Here is a 25,767-nt window from a genome sequence, read left to right as displayed (position 1 = left end):
GTCTTCTTTTGTAAGGGTGCGGTTAATTTGATATAACAGCATAATATTTAGTAAAGTTGATAAATCATTTAGTAAAGCTCATGAAAATTGTAACTTCCATTCCTATGTCACATAGTAATGTTAAGAAACTTTCACATGCTCTGCCTCAACTTACCCATCTACATTTTTGTGTACTGTATTTTTAGATCTAGATCCAGAGTTAATATCGTGCATTCAAAAGATATCACTGATTTGCCACGCGTGGTGGATAATCCCAGCATTTGGGAAGCTGAGACAGGAGGACTGCAGTTTGCAGACAGCCTCAGCCACTGAGTGAGACCCTTTGCAACTCAGTGAGACCCTGTTAAAAAAAATAAAGAATAAAATTGGGGTGGGAGTATAGCTCAGAGGTAGGATTCCCCTGGGTTCCATCACTAGTACTGCAAAAAAAGAGATATCACTAATTTTTACAACAATGAAAGGCATAAATATGTTACTATATGTGCACACCTGAAACTTCCTGAGTGATTTTAGCAGAAGAAAAGATTAAAACTATTCCAGCTTACAAAATTGTTTTAAATTTTTACTTTGTTCATATTTCCTAAAGTATTAATAAGGAAACTGCCACGTCTAACTCAAAAAAGTACTTAGTGATAAGGACTTACACATTATCTTTATGAGATATAAAGATCTCCTTCCCCTGTAACAATTTATGGTTTACCTCTGATCACTATAACAACCTTTAATCTATGAGTACATTATCAGGAGCAATAGAAAGAGTGAATATACCAACATAAAAATTTCTTTGTAGGCAATTGACATGTGTGGTATATAACAAATGTTCATACGCAACAAAAAGAATTCAGATGGATTCAGCTTCTCAATATATTAACACCACATGTATTAGTTGCATCCATCTATATCAATATCTATGATTAGGTTTTTTAAATATACTTTTATTGGTGCATTTGTAATCTCATATCATAATGTAATTTAGAGTGATACAGATATACATGCACATAGCACTTGGTGAGCTTCCCGCGCACACACACACACACACACACACACACACACACACACTCCCCAGCTCCATGACTAGTTTTGTTTGTTTGTTTTGTGTTTTGGTGGTACTGGGATTCCTGGAAACCCTACACTCCTAGACCCATTTTGTATTTTCTTTTATTTGGAAACAGGGTCTCTTAAGCCAGCAAGACTGGCTTTGAACCAGTGCGGTCCTCCTGTCTCGTCTCCCAAGTGCGGGGATTACAAGTGTGGGCCACCATGCCCGGCCATGATTAGCTTTTTAAAGTTAAAAAAAAAAAATCACCCTGGAACCTGGGTTCGATTCTACTCACTTCTTATTATCATGACTTTAATTATATTATATAATTATCATAAACTGTGGTTTCCACAGTTTTAAAGAGGATAAAATAATATATATTAAATATGATTAGTATGAGGGGTAATGAGATAATGTGTTAGATAACACAATTTGTGGTATATTCAGTATTCAATAAATATTATGTACTCGTAATTATTGTGCAAATCTTATATATGAACAAAGTCAAAAGTTCCCTATTTAATTTTTATCCCAACATATTTGAGGTACACTACAATATTCCAAGTTAGCAGATGCTCATTTGGAACATTGTACTTCTAAGCAGAAGTAGTTTAAATATGTATGGTTATATGTGTGCACCTACACTGCAGTTCTGCCATCCTTAGAAGGAATTGTAAACAGGATATAAGTAGAAGGGAACACACACTGACAAGACATCTGAGAACTGAACGTGACAACTCTTTCCTCTTTCCACTGAGAATCATCGAACCAGGTTAAATATTGATATTCTTTTAAAAAAAGAAATGTATCTGTCTAACTGTAGCTTGAGCTGATAGATAAGGACAGTCAGATGATAAGAGAATGAAAATTGTGTTTTCTCTAAGGAAACAGAATAGAAAATTTATAAATACACTTAAAATTTATTTTAAAAATTGGTATGTGATAGTGACAGCATTTCAAATATGCAGGAAAATAAAGGACCCAATAATGTGATGGTGAAATAACTGGATTTTAGAAAGATAGGGAAAGATGTATAAATCTATCACATCACCTACTGATACAATTTCCAACTGAACTCACAGCATAAATCTTTTGCTTTTTGTTTTGTTTTGCCTTGCTTCTTCTTGTTGCAGTCGTAGGGACTGAACCAAGGATCATTCTATTTATAAACCACATCCCCGGACCTTTCTTATTATTCTTTTTATTTTTATGGTACTGGGGGTGGAACCCAGAGGATTTTACCTCTGGGGTATACTCCCAGACCTGTTTTTTATATTTGTTATTTGGAAACAGGGTCTCACTACATTGCTGAGGGTCTTGCTAAATTACTGAGTCTAACCTCAAATCTGCCACCCTCCTGTCTCAGCCTTGCAGGTACTGAGATTACAGGTATGTGCCACTACGCACAGCTATAAATCTTGTTTAAAAACTATGCAAATATTAAAAGAAAACATGAGTTAATGTCTTTATAATCCAAAAATATTGTAAAGGCAGATAACATTATATACAATTAGTTTTAATGCATGATAAAGCTATCTGAAAAAGTAAGATAATGAAAATAAAGTATTTACAACTCATATAACAAAGAGTAATACTTCTGCTTATGTGTGTCTGTCTGTGTGTGTGAACGTGTGTGTGTTACTGGCAATTTAATCACCCAAGGACATTCTACTTCAGAGCTATACTCCCAGCCATATTTTTTATTTGGAAACAAGTTCTCACTAAGTTGCTGAAGCTGGCCTCAAATTTGTGATCCTCCTGTCTCACCCTCCCAAGTACTGAGATTACAGGTATGTACCACCATGCCCAGTTCAAAAAGAAATACATCTAATAAATAACTTCCAAAATATCCTACGAACTAATAAAAATGGGCAAAAGATATAAACTTACAGTTTCTACATATAAAGATAAAAGTCATCTTTAGATATGTAAAAAGTTTGAACTTTCTTAAGATATATACAAAGTAAATGATACTTGATATCACTTCTGGCCTATCAGGTATCAAATAGGACTCCAATATTTGATGATACAACCTGTTGATGAAACTATAGAAAAGGAGGCGATCATGTCTTCTTTTTCAGTATTTTATAATTTTCCTTGTAGAGGTCTTTTACCTGCTTGGTTAGGTTTATTCCTAAGTATTTTTTGGTGCTGTTGTTGTTGTTGGGTATCTTTTTGTGGGATATCCTGAGTAGAAGTATTTCTCTGAATTTCTTTTTCAATGAAATTATTGTTGACATACAGAAAAGCTTCTGATTTTTTAAGATTGATTTTGTATTAAGACAGTTTGTTGAATTTGTTGATTGGTTCTATAAGCCTTAGGTTGACTTTGTTGGGTCTTGTAAGTAAAGTATCATGCCCATGTCATCTGCAAATAGAGATAGTATTCATTCTTTTTTTCCTATTTGTACTCCTTTGCTTTCCTTCTCTTGCCTTATTGCCCTGGCTAGGCTCAAGTACTACATTGAAAAGAAGTCGTAAAACTGATATTTGTCTTGTACTTGTTTTTTTTAAATTTGTAAAAGCTAGGCTTTTCTGAGTACATTTTATATTTTATTTGACTTTGAAACCATATAAATGTTATCCAATTAAAATTAAGTTAAATCAACAGGCAAGAAAAAGCAAGCAAGCAAGCTCCAAATATATTTAAGCCAAAACAAATGTTTTAATAATATTTAATTAGGTAATATAGCATTAGAGGAAAGAGACATTTCATTGAATAGTAAAACATAGTCAGAATACTATGAAATATATATATATATATATATATATATATATGTGTGTGTGTGTGTGTGTGTGTGTGTGTGTGTGTGTGTATTCTTTTTTTTTTTTTGGTGGATTCCTGGAAGCCCTTCTACCTCCAGGCTACACTCCCAGGCCTATTTTATATTTTGAAACAAAGTCTCATAAACTAGCTTGGCTAGCTTAGAACCTGCGTGATCCTCCTGTCTCCACCTCCCAAGCACGGGGATTACAAGTGTGGGCCACCACGCCCAGCTTTTTTTTGGGGGGGGGTGGTACTGGGGTTCCTGGAAGCCCTTCTACCTCCAGGCTACACTCCCAGACCTATTTTGTGCTTTTTATTTTTTGGAAACAGGGTCTCTTAAACTGGCATGGCTGGCTTCGAACCTGCGCGATCCTCCTGTCTCCGCCTCCCAAACGTGGGGATTACAAGCGTGCGCCACCACGCCCGGATATGAAATATATTCTGAAGACAGAAACCTAAAAAAACTCAAACTGCCTACTATTAGTAGTTATATTAGTTTTGCTATTTTAAAAATATTACATATTGGTATAAAGCAAATCATTATGTTAATAGAAAAAGAAGTCAAATTTTTCAACATTAAAGAAGATCCAAATTTAAACACTCAAAGAAACAAACTGTTCATTAATTTGAATTAGAAATATAATTAAACTAATATTTTATTTTTCTTCTACCAAATATATAAGTATTTCTTAACTCAATCCACTGAAAAGAGACAGAAGCAATATCATTCCATATGCAATGAATACATCTAATTGCCTTGAATGCCACACACAAAAAAAATCAACAATTCTTAAATAAATAGTTCATTCTAGGTCTGAAGCAGAAACACAAGATTATTCTGGTGCAATGTTTTAGGTCATGGTGAAAGGAAGCTAAATAAGACCCTTTGGAAAGGTCAAAACAACACAGAACCAAACTTGTAGAGTTACCAGCTAACCAGAAAGGAAACAATATGAGCCTCAAAAAATAATTAATAATAATAATAATAAGTGCAATAAACTGAAGAATCAGTAATAAAATATCTATGCAATCATGATAATCCATAAAATAAAAGAGTATATTTCTCTCTTGTGTTAATCACTAGTTTGCCCATAAATATTCTCAAACTTGAATTTAAAAAAGAGGTTTAAGTATTCATTCTTTCTTACATTATAGTTTTATATATAAATACATACATTATTGGTGCATTATAGTCTCACATCATAATGTAGATCATGTTGACCATAACATATATTCACATGGTACTTGGTGTAACCCCCCACCCACTTCTCCATTTCCCGCCCTCCTGATACCAAGTGTCCAGATTAACAATGTTATATTCACATGTATTCACATAGTTGCAAGTAACATTTCCATTAATGAACCTCAGCCTCCTTCCTTTCCTACCCTTCCTCCCTGGCTCCACTGAGGATCTCCTCCCTTACCTGGCATCCCTTTGGTATCCCAAATTTTCCCTAGCTCAAGCATGTTAGAGAAAACATGTTCCTTCTCTTTCTATGCTTGGCTAATCTCACTTAACATAATGATCTCCAGGTCTTTCCAACTTCTTATGAATGACCTAATTTTGTTCACTTTTATTGCTGAGTAGAATTCGATTGTATGTATTTCCTATAATTTTGTAATCCATTTATCTGTTGATGGACACCTAAGCTGGTTCCATATTTTGGCTATTGTGAATTGTGCTGCTATAAACATGGGTATGCATATGTTACTGTAGTTCTCTGATTTCAACACTTTTAGAAAGATAGTAGTGATACAGCTGGATTGTTTGGTGAATCCATTCCTAATTTTCTAACTAATCTCCACACTGATCTTCATAGCAGCTGAACTAGTTTGCATTCCCACCAAAAGTGTAGAAATTGTACTATTTCCCCACTTTCTTGCCAGCATTTGTTGTTACTTGATTTCCTTATGCTTGCCACTCTGATTGGGGTTATATTGAATCTCAGTGTAATTCTGATTTGCATCTCCCTGATGGCTAATAATGTTGAACTTTGGAGGTCATTTTTTCACATTGGCCATTTGTATCTATTCTTTTATGAAGTGTCTGTTCAATTCAATTACCCATTTCTTGATTGGGCTGTTTGTTTTGCTAGTATAAAATCTTTTGAGCTCTTTGTATATTCTGGATATTAGACCTGTATCAAAGGAATAGCTAGTAAAGATCTTCTCCCATTCTGTAGGCTTTCTCCAGTTTGATGCCATCCTTCTTGTCAGTTCTTGTTTTAAGTTCTTGAACTTTGGAGGTCTTTTTGAGGAAGTTACTACCTGTGCCTATATGTTGAAGTTTTGAACCTATGCCCTCCTTTAATAGTGTCAGTCTCTGGTCTGATTTCCAGGTCTTTGATTCATCTCAAGTTGATTCCTGTGCAGAGTGAGAGGTAAGGATTTAGTTCCATATTCTACAAATGAATAGCCAATTCTCTCAGCACCATTTATTTAAAAAATGTTCAACATCTTTAGCAATCAGAGACATGCATCAAAACTACCCTGAGAGCCGGGCGTGGTGGCGCATGCTTGTAATCTTCGTGCTTGGGAGGCTGAGACAGGAGGATTGCACAGTTTCAAAGCCAGCCTCAGCTACTTAGTGAGGCTTTCAGCAACTTAGTGAGACCCTGTTTCCAAATAAAATATAAAAAAGGCAAAAAAGAAAAAGAAAAAAAAAACAAGAAAAAAGAAAATAAATAAATAATTAATTTAAAAAACTCAAAATTTAAAAAAAGGCCTGGGAGTATAGCCCAGAGGTAGAAAGCCTCTGGGTCCCACCCCCAGTACCAAAAAAAAAAAAAAACTACCCTGAGATTTTACCTAACTTCAACTAGAATGTAAATCATTCAAAACACAAACAACAAGAAATGCTGGCAAGGATGTGGAGAATTGGGAACTACATTATATTCTTGGTGGGACTGCAAATTAGTGCAACCACTTTGTAAAACTGTATGGGGGATCCTAGAAGAATGAGAACAAACTTACTATATGGTATCTACCCAAAAGAATGGAAGCCAAACTACCAAGCTAATGTATGTGTATCTATGTTCATAGCTGCACAATTCACAATTGCCAAACTATGAAACCAGACAAAATGTCCATCAACAGATGAGTGGATTATAAAACTATGGGATATATACATAGTGGAATTTTACTCAGTCATAAAGAATAACACAATTATGTCATTTACAGGGAAATTGATGGAACTGGAGGAAATTATGCTAAGTGAGATTAGTCAGTCACAAAAAATAAGAAATAAGATGCTCTCTCTAATATGTGAAAGCTAGGGAAAAATGGGTCATAGCAGGAACTCCAGATGAAGAAGGAAATACTATAAATGAGCATATAAGACAATCTGACTGAGTTGTTATTGATGTACATGAACAACCATATCAAAGTCAATTACTAAGCCCAACATGAGAAGAAGGGAGAGGGAGGGAATGGTTCAGGAATTGGGTAAGGACTAATTGGGTTATGTATGCATGTATGTCTCTACCATTTTGTGCTTCATTAATATATTTAACTACAATGCACTAATAAAAAATTTAAAATAAGTTTCATTCTTACACTTTTATATTAGCTATTGTTGATTGCTACCTTAGACCTACTAGTTCATTCAAAATTGCAAGATATTGATATTCTGATTCCATAATTTTTATTGAAATTATGTTTTGTCTGTAATTAAAGAGAATAAACATTTCTCAAAGGACGAAATACAAATGACTAACAGACATATGAAAAATTGTTATTGTTCAATATTATCAAAAATTAGGTGAATGAAAATCAAACTTACACTGAGATTTCAACTAACTATAGATACAATGGCATTCATCAAAAATAAAAACAATAATGAATAATGGGAGAATACAGGAAAGCAGAGACTCTTATACACTATTAGTGGGATTGTAAATTGGTAAAACCACTATGGAGATCTGTGTGGAAGTTTCTCACAAGTTTAGAAATAAGACCATCAAATGATCAAGGCATACCACTCCTTAGTTTCTTTCCAAAAGATTTAAAGTCAGAATACTATAGTTACACATGCATATCCATGTTTATAACAGCACAATTTACGATAGCAAAATCATGGAACCAGTCTAGGTGGCAATCAATAGATCAATGGATAAATAAAATGTGATATATATAGGAGTATATATATACACATATATATATCACAGTATATATATATATATATATATATGTGTGTGTGTGTGTGTATGTATATATATTATATATTTCACTATATATATGTAAAATTTTACTGTATATATATATACTGTATATATGCATATATACAGTGTATATATATGTGTGTGTGTATATATATTCAGTGAAATTTTACACAGCCATAAAAGAGCATAAATTATGACATTTCCAGGAAAATGTCTGAAGATAGGGAATATTATGGTAAGTGAGATAAGTCAATTTAAAAGAATCATGGGCAATATATTTTCTCTCATTTGCAGAAGCTAGAAAGAAATAGAAAACAAAAGGACTCAGATAAATGGAGATAGCAGTAGAGAAGTGGAAGGGGGTTGAGGGTGGGAGGGGAAAGGGGGAGAAAGGAAATGGTTTAAATAATGTTATGATCATACATGAAGGTATCACTGCCAAGCTCACTGAATGTATAGAGAGAGCTAACCTAAGAATAATCAGAATAGAGAAGGGAAAAGAAGGGGAAACCAAAGGGATCAACAATCTCTTCAAGGAGGTAATAGCAGAAAATTTTCCAAACATAGAGCAAGAGGTCGGTCGATACACAAATCCAGGAAACTTATAGAACTTCCTTTAGACAGGATCGGAAAAGAGGATCCCCATGCCACATAATTGTCAAAATGACCAATGTGGAAGCCAAGCAGAGAATCTTAAAGGCAACAAAAACAAAGAGCCAAGTGACATTCAGAGGCAAACGAATTAGAATCACTCCAGACTTCCCAAACCAAGTCATGAAAGCCAGAAGGGCTTGGAGTGACATATTCCAAACTGAAAAAAAAAAACAATTTCCAGCCAAAAATTTTCTACCCAACAAAACTATCAAATTAAATGGAGAAATAAGAAGCTTCCATGACAAACAAAAACTGAAGAAATTTATGTCTTCAAAACCAGTGCTAGAAGCCGGGCGTGGGGGCTCACACTTGTAATCCCCATGCTTAGGAGACTGAGAGAAGAGGATTGCACAGGTATGAAGCCAGCCCCGGCTACATAGTGAGGCTCGCAGCAACTTAGTGAGACCCTGTTTCCAAATAAAGTATAAAATTGATCTAGGAGATTAAATACAAAGAAGAAATAGATAATACACACCAGAACCAGAGAAACAAGATTTTTCATCCAGAAGACAACTAAGTAGAGAAGAATAAATAGTATTTCAAACATAAATAAAATCTTAACATATTATAGGAATTAAAAATTATCCCACAGCCGGGCGTGGTGGCGCACGCTTGTAATCCCCGCGCTTGGGAGGCAGAGACAGGAGGATCGTGCAGGTTCGAAGCCAGCCACACGCACGCTGGCTTAGGAGACCCTGTTTCCAAATAAAAATGTAAAAATAGGTCTGGGAGTGTAGCCCGGAGGTAGAAGGGCTTCCAGGAACCCCAGTACCACCAAAAAAAAAAAATTATCCCACAATAATCACACTGAGGTAAATGGCCTCAACTCCCCAATAAAAAGACATAAAATGGCAAAATGGATTAAAAACCAGAATCCATCCACCTGCTGCTTACAAGAAACACACATTACAAGTAAAGATAGGAACAAACTCAAGGTAAAGGGCTGGAGCAAGGTAATTCAAACAGAACTCAAAGGCAAGCATGAGTAGCAACTATGATATCAGACAAGTTAGATGTCAAACCCAAACATATTAGAAGAGACAAAGAAGGTCATATTTTACTGGTAAAAGGAATAATCCAGCAAGAGGAAATAACAATAATCAACATCTATGCCCCAAACATAGGTGCAGCTACTTGCATAAAACAAACTCTGTGACATTAAGTCACACATAAATCCCAATACTATAATCCTGGGAAACTTCAACACACCTTAACAACATTCGACAAATCTTCCAGACAAAAGGTCAGTAAAGATGCCTCAGAACTAAAGAACACCATTAATCACTTCATGAAAGAAGAAATTCAAATGGCCAATAAATGCATGAAAAAATGCTCAACATCATTGGCAATAAGAGAGATGCAAATCAAAACTACCCTGAGATTTCACCTAACTCCAAATAGAATGGCAATCATTCAAAACACAAACAACAACAGATGCATGTGTCTCTATGTTCATAGCTGCACAATTCACCATAGACAAACTATGGAACCAGCCAAGATGTCCATCAACAGATGAATGGATTATAAAACTGTGGGATATGTACACAATGGAATTTTACTCAGCCATAAAAAAAACTGAGTTACATCATTTTGAGGGAAATGGATGAAACTGGAGGACATTATGCTAAGTGAGATTAGTCAGTCACAAAAAATAAGAAATCAGATGCTTTCCCTAATATGTGAAAGCTAAGGAGAAATGGGTCATAGGAGGAACTCTAGATGAAAAAGTAAATCCTATAGAGGAGCAAACAAGACAACCTAAATGAGGGAATGGGAGAGGGGAAGAAGGAAAATCACTAAAACACACAAAGTACTTAAACATATCAAAGTCAGGAGACTTCCGGGAAGATGGCGAACGAGAAAAGCGGGGCTTAAGAGCCCCGCTAACAACCAATCTCTATTACCACAAAATCAGCACCTTTCATAGCCAGAAAACACCATCACCAGAGAAACAAAAAAATCACCAGCCCCAGAGAGGAGAGAGTCTCAAAACGGAGCTCAGAGCCACAGAGGAGATACGTCGGCCTCAAGGCCGAGGACGCAGCAGCAGCACCTTACTGCTGGCAGCAGGGGCAAATTCACCGGACGGCTATGGCTACAAACCAACGCACTCAACAGCCCACCAGGCTCCAGAGAGAAGCGGCAGACAGTGAGCCGAGGGACTCAGAGCGGAGCTCAAAACCAGAGAAGAAATATGCCAGCCTCACAGCCAAGGGCATGGCAGCGGCACCATATTGCCACCTGCGGCAGCAGCAGCGAATTCACTAAGTCCACTACAGCTCCATGTGCGTACTCAACAACAGTGAGTCAAATTGCGGGCCCCAGAGGAGAAATTCCAGTACTGTACTCCCTGTGACTTGACCCAGTGGGGGAGTGGCGGTGGCAGAGATATCACACCATAGGAGAACGCCCAACCTGGCACCCCCCATAGTCTAAAGCAGCCTCTATTGACTCCCTGGGTCTGAGACTCTGTGATACAACCCAGTAAAGGAATAGTGGAGACTGAGATACCACAGACTCAAGATCCAGAGCACCTGAAGTGAAGTCGTAGTGACCCAAGGGAAGAACCCAGAGAAGGCACAAACTTTCGAAATCATGGGAAAGAGGAATGACAATGGAGCAATGAATGCCCACAACCCCACAACATCAAAACCCGATAAAAAAGAAATTCAGAGATTTCTAGAAGATCAAATCAGGAAAATAACTGTAGAAATAATAAAGGTGTTTCGAAAAGAATTCAAAGAGAGCCAAAATGAGATAAAGGATGCAATTAATGAAGTAAAGGCTTCAATTCAAAGTACAAACAACCAATAAGACCACATGGAGAATAGAATCTCACTCGTAGAAGATGAGCAATCCAAATATGAACGCATAGTTTCTAATCTAGAAAAAAATATCCAACAGCAGGAATCTGACATTGAAGAAATATGAGCCCATTTTAAGAGAGCTAACCTAAGAATAATTGGAATAGAGGAGGGAAAAGAAGGGGAAACCAAAGGGATCAACAATCTCTTCAAGGAAGTAATAGCAGAAAATTTTCCAAACATAGAGCAAGAGGTCAATACACAGATCCAGGAAACTTATAGAACTTCCTTTCGACAGGATCGGAGAAGAGGATCCCCACGCCACATAATTGTCAAAATGACCAATGTGGAAGCCAAGCAGAGAATCTTAAAGGCAACAAAAACAAAGGGCCAAGTGACATTCAGAGGAAAACTGATTAGAATCAATCCAGACTTCCCAAACCAAGTCATGAAAGCCAGAAGGGCTTGGAGTAACATATTCCAAACTCTGAAAGAAAACAACTTCCAGCCAAAAATTTTCTGTCCAGCAAAACTTTCTATCAAATTAGATGGAGAAATTAGAAGCTTCCATGACAAATAGAAACTGAAGGAATTTATGTCTTCAAAACCAGCACTAGAGAAAATACTCAAAGAGATTAACTACAAAAAAGAAATAGGTAACACACACCAGAACCAGAGAAACAAGACTTTCCATCCAACAGACAACTAAGATTAGTTATCTGTAGAGATTCGTTATTTATGTTAGTCCTATACCTATCTCTAAATGGTATTGTTTGCCTTTATTGTTGTTAATTTTTAGGATTTCTAGTTGGAATATTAATATACCTTCAGATATAGCATTTGGAAATATTTTATCCCATTCTATCAGTAACTTTTAACTCTGTTTACATTGTCTTTGGATATACAATATTTAATTTTTAGGGAGTTTTTATACCCTTCTGTTGCCTGTGCCATTGAAATCATATCCAAGAAATCACTGCCGATCTCAATGTTGTGAGGTTTTATGACCCAGATTTTCTTCTAAAAGTTTATAGTCTTAAGATTTATATTTTGGTCTTTTATCTATTTTGAGTTAATATTTGTATATGGTGTTAGGTAAGGGTCCAATTTTATTCTTTTCCATGTAATTATTATTTTTCAACAATATTTAGTTAAAAGATTATTGTTTCCTCCACCAAATGTTTGTGGAAACCTTGTCAAAAATAACTTGACAACATATGGAAGAATGTATCTCTAGGCTTTTATTTAACTCCAATGGTTTATATATCTGCCTTTATAACAGTACTACACTGTTTCAATTATTGTAGCTTTATATGGTTTGAAATCAGAAAATATATATCTTCTAGCTTTGTTCTTTTTCGAGATAGTTTTGGGTATCTAGAGTCCATATTCCATATCAGGATATATTTTTTCTGAAAAATTAATATATAAACATATGATAGTTTCATCAAAAAAAGAAAAAATATTCTCTGTTAAGAAAGAAAGCAAAAAGAAATATTGAAATGTTCTCTTTAAGTTATCAAAAGCTTGGTATCAGACAAATGAAACTGTTATGTGAGATTATCATTTTTAATTTTGGATAAATTGCTATAATACTAGATGTCAACCACTAAGCCAAGCATGGGAAGGAGGGATGGGGAGGGAATGGGGTGGGGATCGGGTGGGGGCTGACTGGGTGATGTGTGCATGTATGTCTACAAAAGTTTTTTTGTATCCCACTATGATGTATGAATACAGTGTACCAATAAAAAATTTTTAAAAAATAAATAAAATAAATAAAAATAAATAAATAAAAAAACATATCGAAGTCAACCACTAAGCCCAGCAAGGGAAGGAGGGATGGGGAGGGAATGGGGTGGTATTTAGTAGGGGCTAAATGGTTGATGTGTACATTTATGTACACACAAGTTTTTTACCCTAATGTGACATATGAATATAATGCACCAATAAAAAATTTTAAAATAAAAATAAAGAAATAAACTTTGAGTAAAAGAGATGACCCTCTATAGTGTGAGTAAGCCTCTTTTTATTCAGCCAATTAAAGTGCTGAAGGTAAGAAAAGAGGGAATCCTGTCTCGAGACCATCTTTGGAAATCACATATGAAGCATAATGGCAATTCTCTTCTGTATTTCTAGCCTGCCACATTTGTACTTGTTGGCTTTCACAATTTATTAAGTAAATTCTTTAAAGTAAAATAAACACACACACACACATTATTTTGTTGTTTCAGTATTTGTTTCTTGTTTTTTTGTGTGTGTGCGTATGTATGCTTATTTGTTTACTCTCTTCCCAACCCCTCTCCCAAACTTCTTCGCTTGTACATATCTACTCTCTTCTCTCCATCCCTTTTCTTTTTTCTCTCTTTTCTCTTTGTCTTGTATTAAGTCCACTTTATAACATATTTATTGGCCACTTGTATTTCTTCTTTTGATAATTTTCTAGTCAGTCATTTCAATTTTCCTTTTTTTTTTTTGTAGTTGGAACACACACTTTACTGTTGACTGAAATTTATTGGTGCTTAAGGTGCTGAAATACTGAGGTGTTGTCAGTAGCCTTGGTATGTGTCAGACCGACTGGCTAATTCACATGAAGATTTCATTCTACCTCTTGCCATTTTTCCCAAGTCCTTGGTGAGAGCTTTATTTGATAAGTACAGGCATGTGGGCATAGCAGGAGACCCAGCTCCTTGGTCTGTTGTATTCACATAAAAAGTTTGGAAAACTGATCAGGCATTTCGTTAATTAAGCCTTAAAACCACTGAAACTAAATCTATGCCAAGGTTCCTGCTTGACACATGTTCCTCAAAAGATATTATCTCTTTCAACAAATATAAAGCAAAGAAAGGCATGCTGAAGGGAAGGAATATTACCCACCCAGTTTACCAGCTCTTCAATCTGACAGGGAAAAGGCAACATTTCTTCACTAAGAAATTGGGTCTCTTCCTCATGTATTCTGCCAACATACACAGCCTGGCCAAAACACATACATGTCTTGATAATTTGCTCATCTTTTAAGCCTTGCCAAAAAAGATGAATAAATGCCCATTATATGAGCATCAGTTAGTCTAATCAGATGAACCAGACAAGTCACTTTTCAGAACCTTTCATATCTAAACTGAGTCACTCCAGACCAAAACTGAGCTTTATCCTTTTCCAAAAGAGCTGGACCTCTGTAGCACTTCAAGGGCTTGACATCACTAGAGAGGCACAAAGCAACACAAGAAATGAGCTGCCATGTCTGCCATGACTCTGTCTCACCACTAAGCGCCTTTTCTTTTTCATTAGTTTCATACTAGGCTTTCCTGGTGTTTTTGCAGTGCTTAATAAGAGAACTAAGGCAGAATACAATAAGAAAGTTCTAGTCACTTTAAAAGATTTTAAGTCGGGAAGGTTCTTGCTGTCATTGGATGGGTAAGAAAAGGAGCAACCACAGAAACTGGACATCCTAGATACCCTCCTCTCCTTAAAAGCAGTCCCACAATCCCACCACTCACATTTAGACTCCTACAGGGGGCATAAGAAAAAATGATATTTTTCCATCCCAGTATCCAAAATTCTCTCAGAATCTTAAACCAGATACTATTAAAAAATATCAGAGCATAGCTTCTGCTAAATGACAACTAATCAGTTTTCCCAAAAATGCACACAATACCTTATATATGAGGATTTGTACTTCTTGAATGTAAAAATCTAAAGGAAACACTGTGTTAAATCTCTTAATGTTTGTGTTCACCTATTATACATCCCCCTTCAAAGTAAAAGTATTACACGTGCATCCTTTATCCTTCTATCCTGCAATATTAATAAAAATATAAAGCTTTAAAACCTTTAACTCTACCAGCATTTATGAATATAATTAAACAAGTTAAATATTTTTCTTTAGAAGACATTTAAGTAAGTGATATTAACAAAACATTCTTACTATTTATGACAATGTATCATTAAAATTAAAGAAGGATATGAAAATAGAAAAATGCTCTCATCAATGTAAAAGAATCAGGGGCTGTTAAGTATGATGGATGGTCCAAGTGCGGATGCCTTGCTCTTGAAACAGAATGCTGGAAGTAAGAGAATTTCCTGGTTAATCACTTAGAAAATTAGCTCTTTCCCAGAGTTTCCTCCCTGGAATTCCTGACCCATTTAGACCCATGATCCTGGTGACCTCACAGGTGTTTGTTTCTCACACAATCTTCTCTAAAAGAATCACACTGTGACTTGGAACAGATAGACTGAACTCCCGCTGGAGTGGTGCTGACTGCAGTCCAAGAATGGCAAGATATCTCAGCACACACATTAGGCTCCAGTGCCTTAGATGCAGCAGCTTCTAAATGCTTCTTGACTGTAACAGAAGGCCAGAAATTTTCATTTGAAAGGGATCTGGGCAGCAAAAAAACATGGCTGCTAGATGTTTAGCAGTTTGTCAAGGTAAATAATCTGAACAGCTGTGGTAAATACCAAACTCCCAATTTTCAATTAACAAAATTCTCAATTTACAAAAAATACTTTTTTTTCCTTAACAGAACTGAAAAAAATCCCAACAGTGTGTCATGTGCAAGGCTAGTCTGCCTCCAGCTACAGCTAGTGCATAATGTCACATTTCTCATCCATCCTCAGTCTTTTAGTTCTTCCTCCTTTGGAAAGTGCTCCTGCTTGCAGGCCACGTCCACCAGCAGATGAAGATCAGGGGACTTTCCTTGTTGTGAGCTGCTTCTTCGCTCTCTGTATGTGGCTGGAGTGGATAAACCTGCATGGCCGCCAGGTCTGTTTGACAGGGAAGCTGCTTCTGACAGGAAGCCTTCCGCGAGAACCTGAGGTGTCACCATGAAAGCCAAGCTCTGCGAGGCCTGCCTCTCCCGCGATGGGGTAGAGAAGGAACATGGGACGCTCTGCCTGAGGATGTGGTAACAGGAGCAGTGGCACAGTTGGTGCTTGGTACCAGTCAAGTCTCCTGTGGACTTTGGTGAGTGATCATTAAATTTTTCCAACTATATATATATGTCGGTCGCAGTGACGACTCTTACACGATCTTCCTCAAGCAGTTTTATTACCCCAGCTTCTTGTACAGTTCCCGTAGATCTTCTTCCGCTCTCCCCAGAAATCCTTCCCTTATATAGAGCCCAACAGCCAATCAGCAGACCGTTCACGTGTACAACTCATGGGCACAGCCAGTCCATTGGCTGTTGCCCTATGGCATGCGGTGTTCCCGTGTATCTCATGCTCTTGTCGTCATACTTCCTGAAAGTTGTTTACCACCTAAGCGCTCTGGGGAACTTCCGCTCAGCGCCATCTTAGCTCTCGGACTTACTGGCTGATGGGCGGGGCCCGTCACAGTTCCCCCCTTTTTGTTTTTTCAGACAGGAGAGGACAGAGGACTCAACCCCTGTATGTTTGGAAGGGGCTTCTAGGCCTACCACCTTTTGCCAGGGACGGGACAAGAATCAGTGGCAACCCGTATGCAGTTGAGCATGCCCTCCTCGGGATGCACCCTCCCGGGGTCCCGAGTGCAGTCCTGGCTGGCATCCTGTCATTAAGACTTTCCCATCGCCGCAAGCCATATTTGAGGGGATTGTCCCAACTCCATGGCTGCAAATGCCTGAGCTATGAGCACTTGATCTGTAGCGCGCTGACGGATTAGTTTTCTAAGACAGTAGAGACATAAGATACACAGTAAGACCAGACAGAGACCAAGAGCACCCAGTCCAGCCCACTCTTTTAAATGACGAGCTGCTTGTTGGATCCAGGACATCAAGGTGCGGGCCATCACCGGGTCAACTCGAGTAGTATTGGTTTTGATGATCTCCAACCACAACTGTTTTGTCAAATTGTCAAATTTCGATGACCAGTTACCTGTAAGATATGCAGAAAGCTCGTGAGAAAGATTAGCGGCAATAGACGCGTTATCATAGGGAATTCCGGTTAGACACAGAGCCGTGGAATGCCACTCACAGCCAAGCTGTGCCAACCGCCATAGCACATCAATTTGTTCTTGTATTAAATCAACTCTTTGATTTAATATCATTATAAACAAGTAGTATTGGAACAAGACAAGGTATCATTTTGCAATGTACCATTAGACATAAGAAACAGGAAAGGTGAAACAAGACACACTAGAGTGGGACCAAATGTAATATTTAGGCCTGAGCGATTAAAGGAAGCGTGATCCTCAAACGTCTCAGAAGTGTTCCATATTATTTTAGTATGGCCCAGGGAACCACCATTAATCATGACAAGGGGAGCTAAATCCGTGCAACTGCCATTTATCCCACAAAGAAGCCACAGATCAAATGGGTTAGAATGAAAGGCCATGGTCGGGCTCTGATAAGTAAAATTATAACCTGCAAAAGTAGAATTTGCTCCTGTGCCAATTTTAGGGGAAAAGGTAAAAAGATTAGTAGTCCACTGTGTAAGCCTAGATTGGCATCCAGTTCAGGGTGGAGAGATTGTTTTGTCAAAACGAGAGCCTTGGCAGCGAGGGGCCCAATATGGCTGCCTTGGCGGTCTAAGACGGGTAGAATTTATTTTGTTAGAAAAATTAATGGGCCAAAAGCCTTTTATCCAAAAGGAGGTAGAATTAGCCATACCATTGGTAACATTCGGTCTAGATAGCCAAGCAGCAGTTTAATTATACAAGCTAATGCAAGGAGGGGGACCAACATCAAGCAGGGAACGATTATGAATCAAGGAAAAGCGATCAAGAGAGCGCTTAGGTGGTAAATAAGCGGGGAAAAACTTGAGCAGAATGACTCAAAGGCAATGGAAAAAGAAAAGCAGTCAGAAGCCCCCATTGTGGATCACTTCCTATCCTTGGAATCCACAGTATCATGGTCCCCAGAAGAATCAGTCGATGGCTCATCATCCTTTTGTTTCACCAGACGAGTCAGCTGCTCTGGAACCCAAACAGGATCAGCGCCGTCCTGTGGAAACACACAAACAGAGCCTCTGGCCCATGTGAGCACTGGGTCAGGTCCCCTCCATTGCCCTGTGAGGGCATCCTTCCATCGCACGAAACCCTGGCTCGTACCCGAGGGGGCAAAATGACGATCGGCAGCAGTCTTGCCATTGACATCTAATTGCAAAAAATTCAAAGTAAAAAGGGCTAAGGATAGGCGCTGCTTCGGTTTCATATTGGTTCCAATTCCCTCTTTTTGTTTTATCAAGCATTCTTTAAGAGTACGATGGGTGCGTTCCACAATACCCTGTCCCTGAGGGTTGTACGGAAGGCCATGCTTTAGAGTTATTCCCATCTGTGAACAAAAGGATGTGAATTTTTGGGAAGTATAAGCCGGGCCATTATCAGTTTTTATTTCTTTAGGCATATTCCATGCTGCCCAGGCCTCAAGGCAATGATTGACAACGTCATGTGCCTTTTCCCCGGCATGAGCAGACGCATGAATAATTCCAGAGACGGTATCTATGGAAACATGGATATATTTCAATTTTCCAAATTCAGATATGTGAGTTACATCCATTTGCCAGAGATGTAGAGGGAGCAAGCCTCGTGGGCAAATGCCCACATGTGGGGGGTGTAAAAAAGGGGCACAGGCATTACAGGTTTTTACAATTTCCCGAGCCTGATGTCGAGGGATTTTAAATCGCTGTTGTAATGTTTTAGAATTTACATGATATTGACGGTGAAATGCCTGTGCCTGTTGTATTTGAGTAAGAGAAAAAATCATATGTATCTTGGTGAGTTTATCTACTAGATCATTTCCATATGTAATAGGGCCAGGTAATCCAGTATGTGCCCTAACGTGCTGGATAAAGAATGGTGTCTTTCTTAAATGTATATAAATCTGGATTTGGCTAGCCATAGAATGAATAGGAGTGTGTAAAGAGAGTTGACCCGCGCATTCAAGCGATCTAACCAGATTAACCACATATTGTGAATCTGATAATAAATTGAAAGGAGAAGAAACTCTCTTAAAAATTTCTAAAACAATATTTAATTCAACCATTTGTGGAGAGGTATGTGAATATTGGATGACAACAGGATTGCTTCCCTCTATTAGGTAGGCCCCCACACCAGTTTTGGATCCATCAGTAAAAATGTTAATTGCATTAGCCACAGGTTTGTTTTTAGTGACCAATGGGAAAATGAGAGGATGTTCCAGAACAAAATGTAACAATGGATCTTTGGGAAGATGTTTGTCTATTTCACCACTGAAAGAGCACGTAAGTATAGCCCAATCATCAATAGTGGCTACCAACGTTTGTACTTGCAGAGCAGTGTACGGTACCACCAACTTATCAGGCGTTCTGCCAAAATGTTGGATGCACTGCTGAATGGCTTTAAGGGCAAGGTTTGCTACACTGGTGGGATAATATTCAACTACCTTTTGAGGGGAGACTTTGGGGTGAATCCAAAGAAGGGGTCCTTGTTGCCAAAGAGCACTAGTAGGCTGTTTTTCAGTGGCCAGGATACAAGCCCATAATGGCTGTCCAGGGGTCACGCGATGGAGAGACGCTTTCGTAAGTGCTTGTTCTACTAATTGTAACGCATTGCGGGCCTCATCGGTAAGGACGCGAGGAGAATCTAATTGAGGATTGCCTACGAGTAGATTATATAAAGGTTTCAAGGCATGGTTAGGAATTTGTAAAAAGGGTCGAACCCAATTAATGTCTCCCAACAGTTTTTGGAAATCATTGAGGGTTTTTAATTGATCAGTGCAGATGATTAATTTTTGGGGCAGGACTGCATGGGGGAGAACAATGTTGCCAAGAAAGTGTATATTTTCTCCTCTTTGTACCTTTTCTGAGGCGATGAATAATTGATGAGTTTCCAAAATCTTTACAAGGTGACAATAAGCCTCCTCAAGTATGGAGGGATTTTTTGTGGTCAACAAAATGTCATCCATATAATGAATACACCGAATTTCTGGAAATTTGGTTTTTATGGGCTCAAGAGCACTATTTACATATAATTGACAGAGGGTAGGGCTATTGGCCATTCCTTGTGGGAGGACCACCCATTCATATCTACTGTCAATTTCCTCTTGATTAATAGAGGGAACAGTAAAAGCAAAACGAGGAGTATCCGCAGGATTTAAAGGGATGGAGAAAAAACAATCTTTTATGTCTATGCTGATAAGTGGCCACTCCTTCGGGATAGCAGAGAGGAGTGGAAGCCCTCGTTGAACTGGCCCCATAATCTGCATTTGGCTATTTATGGCTCGGAGGTCGTGTAATAACCTCCATTTTCCAGATTTTTTCTTTATCACAAAAATCGGGATATTCCAAGGAGAGGTGGATGGCCGGATATGGCCTAACTGTAATTGTTCTTGTACTAATTTCCTTGTTGCTTCAAGCTTTTCACAGGAGAGAGGCCACTGAGGAACCCATACTGGATCTCCCGTCTTCCAGGTAATGGGAATTGCCTCCTCAGTGGCTACTGCACAAAACCCAGTCCCCCGCGATCACTCTTTTCTTTAGCAGGAATTGGGCTTTTACGTCCCTGGAGGTGTTTTCCCAGCCCGTAGGAAGGGTGGTAGCCCTGGCGAAGGAGAATATTATGGGCTTGGGGGAAATAAGATGTATTTTGTAAGGAATATCCCATGTCCACTAATAAGTCTCTTCCCCAGAGGGAAACAGGCAGCTCCAGCACATAGGGTTCAAACTGCCCCTTATGTCCCTCCTGATCTTTCCAATGTAGAGCCCTAGCACTGAGGTCAGGGGTTTTAGCATAACCCAAACCTCTAAGTTCTCCGGCAGCCTTTTGAGTGGGCCATGAAGATGACCAGTCTTTACGGGCGATGACACTTTTATCTGCCCCAGTATCTAAAAGTCCTAGGATTTGCTTGCCTTCCACGTCCAAGGTTATCAAGGGACGAGTTCCCATATCAAAGGCAAGAGATATTAACTCATTTCCTGAAGAACCGAACCCACCACTACCGCGTCGTCCCTTTGCTGAAGGAAACATACCATGTAGACTGGGAAGCAAAAGTAACTGTGCCACTCTATCCCCAGGGGAAATGGCAACGATACCCCGGGGCACTGAAACCATCACTTTGATAATTCCAGTATAATCCTCATCTATAATCCCCGGATGGACTACAAGTCCTTTCATGGTAGAGGAAGACCTTCCAAAAAGTAAGCCAACAGAGTTAGGTGGCAAAGGACCTTGAAAATCTGTTTCAATAATTTGAACTCCCATTTGTGGCGTTAATACCAGCCTGGAGGTGGCACAGAGGTCCAATCCTGCCGAACCTGGAGTGGCTCGCCGGACTGTCCCGGAGGCTGTAGATTGGGCCACTGAGGTGGCTGTGTCTCCATGGCCCCGTACACCTGAGGGTTCCCATATTTTTGTGGGCCCTGGGAACGGGGGCCCGCCCTCCCGTTTTTTGTCTGAGTATTTGATGATTGCTTTCCATTATAGGGCAAGGGGTTGCCATCGATATCTTTAACCAAACGGCACTCAGAGGTAGGATGCCTTCCTTTTCTACATCGACGACAATACTCAGGAGGAGAAGGATGAGATTGGGACGCCCTACGCTTAGGACAATCTCGTTTTAAGTGTCCTGTCGCTCCACAGGAAAAACAATTGCCATTTTTGGTACTATTTTTACTTTGTTGTCCGGAGGCCTGTATAATGGCTGCAGCAAGTCCTGAATTGGTTAAGGGTCCTCCGAGTTCCCTGCACACCTTCATCCACACCTCTAGGCCTTTATGTTTGTAAGGGGTAATGGCCTGTCTGCATTCTTTAGTGCATTGCTCATAGACCAATTGTTTAATGAGTGGCATGGCCGCGTCAGGATCCCCAAAAATTCTTCCCGCAGCCTCTACTAGACGGGCAATGAAGTCTGAAAAGGGTTCAGTAAATCCTTGAGTAATCTTTGTAAGGTTACCAGATACCTCTCCTTTGTTAGGGAGGGCCTTCCAGGCCTGGGTAGCGAGTCTGTTGATTTGTTCATATACCTGTTGTGGATACCCAAGCTGTTGATTAGCAAATCGTCCTTGGCCCATCAGCATGTCTATATCCCAGGCTGGATTTCCTGCTGCTCGATTACGTGCAGCTTGTTCAGTGGCATATTCTATATAATAAGCTTTCCAATCCAAGTATTGGCCAGGATTTAAGGTGGCCCTAACTAAATTTTGCCAGTCTCCTGGGGTCATAGCATAGTGATGTAAACTCTCTATTATTGCTATAGTGAAAGCAGCTGATGACCCATATGTGCGAACTGACTCTGCGAGATGCTTAACTGTTTTAAAGTCCAAAGGCTCATGATAACGATTTCCCCACTCCTGCGGCTGGAAAACTGGGAAAGCTTGATTTGCTAGAAAAATTCCCGCATCTCTCCACATCTGACTACTAAAAGAGACACCTTCTCCCGCTCCGGGCGCAGAAGGGTTATACGGAGGAGGCGAAATTTCCTCTTTACTCAGTTCAAAAGTTTTCATTTGTTTGCAAATGGCCTCTAGTTCCTCCTCAGAGCCATCCTCCCCCTCTGACTCTGAATCCTCCTCACTGGCCACTTTAGAGGAAGTTGAACGTTCCTCTTTTACACTGTCTAAAGCTGCCTGGCCCTCCTGCACAAATTTTCTAAAGCGCCTTTCTTCCAAACAGGCACGAATCAGCCGACAAAGCGGCCGAGTCCCTCCTGTGACAATACCTTATTCTTCGGCGCGTTCTACGTCTCTTCCCAATTTATCCCAGCTTGCTAAAGAAAGATTCCCTGATACTGTAAACCATGGCGCTACCCTATCTATTTGTTCGAGAAAATCTTGTATTGTCTTGTCCCTAAGCTTTAGGCCTCTACTTTTCAACAAAGCTTTCAATGCTTTATGCAATGGGTGAGATGGACTATTTCCCATCTTGTCGAATCAGGACCAGCCCGATTCTCTAACTTGCTTACACTGAAAAATATCCTCCTTAATGGAGCCCCCTGTTGATCGAGGAAAATAACCCTCTGTAAACGGAGCCTCCTCCTCCCTTTTCGGAGTCAAAGGAGTACTTACCAGCCAGCTGCCCTGGACTGCCGAGGTTCTGATCAAAGCGAAGGTCCCCGTACGGGCCACCACTTGTCGGTCGCAGTGACGACTCTTACACGATCTTCCTCAAGCAGTTTTATTACCCCAGCTTCTTGTACAGTTCCCGTAGATCTTCTTCCGCTCTCCCCAGAAATCCTTCCCTTATATAGAGCCCAACAGCCAATCAGCAGACCGTTCACGTGTACAACTCATGGGCACAGCCAGTCCATTGGCTGTTGCCCTATGGCATGCGGTGTTCCCGTGTATCTCATGCTCTTGTCGTCATACTTCCTGAAAGTTGTTTACCACCTAAGCGCTCTGGGGAACTTCCGCTCAGCGCCATCTTAGCTCTCGGACTTACTGGCTGATGGGCGGGGCCTGTCACATATATATATATATAGTCTTTATATGGATGAATGGATGAACTGGCTTTATTAGAAAACTCCAAGATTACATGGGGCTTAAATGTGGCTTTGGGGCTTTGGGCCATTCTTTCCAAAGGGCACAACGTTGATCAATTGCCAGTTATACTGCATCCATCACTTGGACCGGCTCTTCTGTTGTTTTTCCACCTTGAAAGTTTGACCTCTAACTTTTCTGCACAGGTCAGGGAACCATGAGCTCTACACCTATACATGTGCCAGGTGTTTCACAAGTGATAAGGGCCTCCATCCAACCTTGGCATAGGTTAGTTTCATCCCCCAGTGGTTGTCTGCAAGTAGCATTACATGTCCCTCCAGGACAGTGCCCTCCACTGAGGATACATGAGAACAATCTGGGTGGCCACCACCTGCCAGTCATTTCCAGGGTGTGAAGTTCTAGGCTTGCTAGCAGGCCCCATTTCTGAAATGAGGAATCCCATCTGTTCTGAAGGTAAGATATTCTCTGGATTGGTCTGGCATTTTATACTGGCATCTGCCTTTCGTGTGTTGAATGGTAGCCCTTCCTGCACAAATACTACTGAGGATGAAGATGTATTATGACTTAGCTGTTCCTTCAGTTTGACATGAGCTTGCTGGATGGCCACAGGTTTCTGCACTGTGCTATTTTCCACAGGCTGAGCTGTGTGGATGGTATAGATGTACTCAGGTGACTGTGGTAGAGAGCAGGTAATTGCTTGTTCTGTTCCAACCACAAAAGACTTAATATCTGAGCCTACAGGAATAAGTGCCTCCAGCTGGCTAGCCTGACTTGTGGATGTTAGACTGCTATTGTTTGAATTTGCTAGGATATGTTGGCCTCTGTTAGATTGAGATGTTGGGCACTGATTCTCAACAGGCTCCACCTTTACCATCTCCAGTTTAGGGGAGGAATGCAACTCATCTACAATCTGAAAGACTGCCTCTAGGTTTACTTCTGTCTTTTTATTTCCATCAGTAGTACTGCAAGGCCAATTAGAAGGCAGAAATTCAACTGGATAGGAAGATTGCATTGGAAGATTCTGGGAAAAGAGAAGATAGGACTGGAAGTAGTTGCAGTGTGCAGAAGAGGCAGAGGGCGTGACACAACTACTTAGAGCGTCCATGTGGGTAGAAGGACTGCAGCACAGCCTGCGGCTTGGGCGGGCCCCACGGGCTGCAAAGGCGGCGGGTCCTGGGGCTGCAGCGGGGAGGTGGAGGCGGAGGCCGAGGTGATAAGAGCCACTAGAAGCGGTGGGGCAGGCGGCAAGGCACCTCCAGGCCCGCCGCCAGCTTGGCCTTGTTGGCGCTGGTGAGCCTCTTGAGGTGCATGAGCAGCTGCTGCTGGTCACCCCCCCGCGCCGCTGCTGGTCGCCGCCCGGCGCCCGGGCCCAGGCCGCCCAGCACCACCTTGCGGAAGCCCTACGGGTTGAGCTGGAGGATGAAGCGGGTGAAGTTGGTCTCAAGAGCTCGGGCTGAGCAGCTCGGCCTCTGGTCGGTGAGCAGCCCCTGGCCGCGGCCGTCCCAGCGGATCGAGCGTTGGCAGGGCTGTTCACCAGCCGCCACAGCTTGGCCAGGAAGTTGTTGGGATTGGTGGGGGTGGAGAGCGGCGCCTCCTCCATTGCCCCCGCCTGGCCCCTTCATGCGTGTGTTCTAGATCCCCTCCACCACCTTCGCCAATTTCCCATTTTTTATTGGGTCAACGCTTTGTGTTAAGTTTTTAAGTTCTTTATATACTATATATACTACTCCTTTATAGAAAAAGTAGCTAGTAAATATTTTCTCTCCTTTTGTAGACTCTCTCTTCAGACTCTTCATGGTTTCCTTTGGCAGCACAGAGCTTTTCAAATTGGTGTCCTCCCATTTATTGATTCTAAATTTTATTTCTACATTATATTCCAAAAAAAGTGAAATGATGCAGCCGCTATCTTTTTCTATTTGGGTTACTTAATTTAGCGTAAAGTCTCCAGGCTCATTCATG

General features: G+C 40.0%; 1 pseudogene across 1 annotated transcript; it reads right to left on the bottom strand.

Annotated features, from left to right (window-relative positions):
- Positions 1 to 16,034: 16,034 nt before the first annotated feature.
- On the bottom strand, positions 16,035 to 25,408 carry LOC308270893 (heat shock factor protein 5-like; annotated as a pseudogene). Its single transcript has 2 exons — positions 24,179 to 25,408; positions 16,035 to 16,168 (listed from the first exon to the last, which is right to left on the bottom strand). The product of its transcript is annotated as a heat shock factor protein 5-like (transcript).
- Between the last annotated feature and the right edge of the window lie 359 nt (positions 25,409 to 25,767).

The sequence above is a fragment of the Muscardinus avellanarius genome (assembly GCF_963383645.1).
Source record: "Muscardinus avellanarius genome assembly, chromosome: 12".
Classification (NCBI taxonomy): Eukaryota; Metazoa; Chordata; class Mammalia; order Rodentia; family Gliridae; genus Muscardinus; species Muscardinus avellanarius.
Note: the sequence above shows the minus strand (reverse complement) of the source record. Positions and strands in the feature narration are given on the sequence as shown.